We start from the raw sequence: 5,039 nt of genomic DNA, 5'->3' as shown, positions 1-5,039 counted from the left end.
TGGGAAAAATGCAAAAGAAAAACAAAGAATGGGGTTAACCATGAGGAAAAAAAAAGTAAAAAAAAAATTTAATCAGGAACCGGGAAAGAAAGAAAAAAAAAAATGATAAAGAAGGTGTAAACTAGGATCTTTTCAGTCATTCAGGTCTGAAGAGTTCTTCAGGTTACTAGAAAGCAGAACCTCCTCTTAAGCCCCTGGACTCTGGTAGAGTGCTGACTCTTTAGGTTGTCTTTTGCTGCTTGTTATATGTTGATTTGTTTTGTCTTGGTTTTATGGTTTAATATTTTGAAAGTGTAAAGCTGGTGTATTTTTATTTTATTATTGATTCAGGTATGTTGGGTCAGTCTGCTGTTTTCTTTGTGATGGTGGAATCACTGTGTGGGATGTGGATAGGTGTTTCTGTTTGTCTTTAAGAGAGTTTAGAGTTCAACACAAGAGGTTTTATGGTAATTGGATGTATATGGTTCCTTCTACTGAATGAGTGAAGTTATTGGTGGAGAAAAGTGAGAAAAAAGAAGGAAAACTTGGTGTTGCTAGGGTCAGTTTCTAGGGCTTTGTGCAGGCTATTATTGATGACATGGTTATTTACAAGACTGTGGCTCAATCTCAGGAAAGATTCCTGTTGTTTGGCATTCACAACTTTCGGCCTGGTCAGGCACTAGGACCCCGCTTCTGAGGCCTCTTAGAGCCAATGAGCTGATCCAAGGCAAAAGATCCTATCCAAGGCAAATTCCCAGGACCGCAATCAGCCATGAATTGTTTTCTCTCTCTCCTCCCTTTCCCCCCGTGGCTCTGGTGCAATCCCGCCAGACCACTAATGGCTCTGGAGTTTGTGATACTGCATACCTGCGGCGCCAAAGATGTGCGTGATTTCAGCTGTGCTGGAGTCAGGGGAGCACCTGCTAGTAAACTATGTCCCCAATATCCGTGACCAGATAAGCAAGATGTCTTCCAGGCTGACCCAAACCCACTTGGTGACCCGCTGAGATGGGAGGGAGCTCGAACTTGTGGCGCAACAGTGAGTTCTCTGCTTGAGTTTCGGCAGTACTGCACACGCCCAGCTGCACCCAGGAGATCAAAATTACTGACAAAATCATTTGCTGCGAGCAGGTCCCTGGGGCTTGCTTCTGGGTTGTTGGAGTGGTCGCTGGTATGTTGATATAGGGTACCTTCTTTATTAGGTCACTGGGATCTCAGGTGGCCACCTCACCCACCATTCAGTGACTGCTCTGGGGAAGTTTCCAGTGGCCTCTCAGCTGCCCGTCTGTCCTCTGCCAGGTAGCTCATTCTTAAATAATCTCCCTGTGTCTTTCCTCTAATTCTGCTCTTCTGTGTTTGGTGCACTCTGATTCAGTGAGCTGTTCAGAGCACCAAAATCACTAATTCAAACTGCTGTGCCTAGTTTTTCAAGCACTTAGATGGTAGAGGGATATAACGTGGTACTTAATGATGAGATTCCATTTTGAATCCCCAATTTTTTACATTTTTCACATAAAATATATCATGATATACTCTTATCGCTTTATTCTGTTAAGTATCTGTAATAATGTCCATGCTTTCATTCCTAATGCCATTAGATTTTTTCTTCTCTCTTTATTCCTTGATTTACCTTAGTGGAAGTTTGCCAGTTTTATTATGCTTTTCAAAATACTACCTTTTTATTTTCTTTTTATTGCATTATTTTCTGCTTCTACCTTTATCAACTCATTTTCTTCTAAATTTTTTGGTTTTATTCTACAAGCTTGTTTTATCTAATTTCTAATATTATGTTGATGTTGCTAGGTGCCATGCAGTCATTGCCGCCTCATAGCAACCCTGTGCACAACAGAACAAAACATCACCCAGTCCTGAGCCAGCTCTGTGATTCTTGCTATATTTGAGACCATCACCACTGTCATCATGTCAATCCATCTCATTGAGGGCCTTCCCCTCTTTCATCGACCCTCTACATTACCAAGCATGACATCCTTCTTCAGGGAATGGTCCGTTCTGACAACATGACCAAAGTAGTTGAGACGAAATCTGGCCATTCTTGCCTCCAAGGAGCATTCTTGCTGCACTTCGTCCAGGACACACCTGTTAGGAATTTTAGCAGTCCATAGTACTTTCAGCATTTTTCACCAAGACCACAGCTCAAAAGCATCAATTCTTCTTCAGTCTTCCTTATTTACTATCCAACTCTCACATGCATATGAGACGATTGAAAACATCATGGCTTGTGTCAGTTTCACTGTACTCCTCAAGGAGACACCTTTGCTCTTTAGCACTGGAAAGAAATCCTTTGCAGCCGATTTGCCCAGTGCTATATGTCATCTGATATCCTGACTGCTGCTTCCATTGGCATTGATTATAGAACCAAGCAATGTGAAGTCTTTGACAATTTCAATCTTTTTTCCATTTATTGTAATGTTGTATTTTTTTTAATTGAGATGTTATTCATAATGCAGACTGTATTCTTCAATCTTCATCAGTAAGTACTTTAAGTCATCCTCTAATATTTCATGATTACCTAATTTATCTTAATAATTTCTCCCTTTCCTAATTTCAGCATTAATATATATATATAAACATCCTTATGTTCTGATTTAGATGCAACTCACAAATATGTTGTTGTTGTGGTTAGGTGCTGTCGAGTTGAACCTGACTCATAGCGACCCCTCCTTGGGTTTCGGAGGTGGTATCACTAAGGAAGTAGATTGCCCATCCTTCCTTCTGAGGAGTGGCTGGTGGGTTTGAACCACCAGCCTTCTGGTTAGCAGTCAGGTGCCTTAGACACTATGCTATCAGAGCTCAGAGCTCTTCACACACACACACACACACACACACACACACACACATATGTGTGTGTGTGTATATATATATATATATATGTATATAATTGCAGAAACAAGCAATGTGAAGTCTTTATACACACACACACACACACACAAATACCTAGGATATCTATCTTTACGCATTCTGTTTCATTTTTGACAACTTCCAATTTTCCTAGATTCATACTTCATACCTTCCATGTTCTGATTATTAATGGATATTTGCAGCTGTTTCTTCCCATTTTGAGTTTTACTCCATCAGCAAATGGAGGTCTGAAAAGCTCTATTGAAAGCTCTATTTTATCTTTATCATTAAGGCCAGTTCTGCAATGATGTGGCAGCTCTTTCCCAGGCCTATTTTTAGTGCCTTCTGACCTGAAGGGCTCATCTTCTGGCAATATATCGGACAGTGTTTCAGGGCTATTCATAAAGTTTTCCAGTAAAATATCAGAGAGTGTTTCACTGCTATTCATAAGGTGTTACTGGCCAATTCTTTGAGTAATGGATGGCCTCTTCCTTATTCTTAGCCTGTCTCAGTCTGGAAGCTCCTGTGAAAACCGTCCACGAAGGGCAACCCTGCTGCAATTTGAAATCCCAGTGGCACAACCTCCAGCCTCACATCAATAATCAAGCCACCACAGTATGACATACTAACAGACAAGTTTGTCTCCCTTAGTTGTTCGAAACCCCTCCACTCACTTCCTGGCCTTCCCCCTTACATCTATCAGCCTGTCAGCGCTGGCTTCTCACTTCCTGTTTGGGGGGGTCTCTCTCCCCTTACCTGTATCTGGCCATCAATCCCTGACTACACAATTCCTGCCCGGGGGCTCATTCAGTTGTCCTATTTCTTTCTTTCTTTTTTTTTTTTAATTCATAGGCTTTTTTTTGTTTGTTTGTTTCCTTTAATAATATATATGTGCTCCTTTTAGTAGTGTCATATTTCTTACTCATTTTATATCCTTTTTTTTTCCACTTAAATATATTAAATGCTGTCACTTTATACTCTGTGTTGGATAATTCTGGTAAATGAAGACTTTGGCAGTCTGAACTTGATTACTTTTTTTTTTCCCTCACTGGCTGGGTATTTTTTTTTTTCATGTATGCACTATTACTTGTGACAAAGGAAAAAAAAAAAAAAAACTCACTGTCAACAAGTTGATTCTGACTTACTCATAGTAACCCCCATTGGGTTTTCAAGGCTGTAAATCTTCATGGAATCAGACTGCCTCATCTTTCTTTAGTGGAGTGGCTGATGGGTTTGAACCCCTGACCTCCTGGTCAACAACCAAATACTTTAACCACTACACCACCAGAGCTCCTTATTATTTGTGACTATAAGATTGTAATTCTTGGTATTTAAACCTGTGTGGTTTCATTGAGTTTTCAAGTTGTGATCCTTAATAGATGATTTTCAATTTATTTCAGTCTCTACGTAGGGAACCTGCCAATTTAGCTAACTACTTCAAAGTAAATTCTGAGTTTGAGTGTTTATTGGCCAAATAGTTTTTATTTAAGATGTAAGTCTATATGAAGGTGAGTTTGTAATTCCAGATTCTCAGTGAGAATGTTTCATCCTGTTGTTCTATTGTTAGATGTCACTGAGTTTGTTTCAACTTATAGCAGCTCACTATACAACAGAACAAAACACTGCCTGTTCCCGCACCATCCTCACAATTCTTACTATGTGTGAGCCCATTGTGGCAGCTACTGTCTTTCTCAGTGAGAAGAGTTTCTACTATATCTGTAATTTATTCTTACATTAAGGGTGAATTCTTTCCAGTAACAGGGATACATGACTTGTCTCATTAAAATACCTCCAATAGGTTTTGTCTTATTTTTTTCCATACCAAGCAAGTTATGAAGACTATAGATAAAAATCATCTGGTTTCCATAAATGCATTCTAGGTAAAAGCAGGATTAGATTATCTTGTGGTAACTGCTTTTACTGACTTTTTGATTCCTGGAGGTATTTTATTTTCCTGCCAGTTGATTGATGCATTCAAATTGATGCTTTAAGAATTCATTATGCAGCATGTTGGTTGTTTTAGCAGAAGGGTTTCTATGGATGTTTGGTCCAACATAGTACCTGAAACATAAACTAAACTATTTTTTATTGAAGACTGCATTAGAAAAAAAAAAAAAGTACACATTCACTTAATAAACCCAGATTAAAGTATCATAGTATATGAAGTATTTGAAAATAAGAGTATGTTGTTGTTGTTAAGT

Source organism: Orycteropus afer, unplaced genomic scaffold, assembly GCF_000298275.1.
Source record: "Orycteropus afer afer isolate SDZICR_OR568_19922 unplaced genomic scaffold, OryAfe1.0 scaffold00833, whole genome shotgun sequence".
Taxonomy (NCBI): domain Eukaryota; kingdom Metazoa; phylum Chordata; class Mammalia; order Tubulidentata; family Orycteropodidae; genus Orycteropus; species Orycteropus afer.
Note: the sequence above shows the minus strand (reverse complement) of the source record.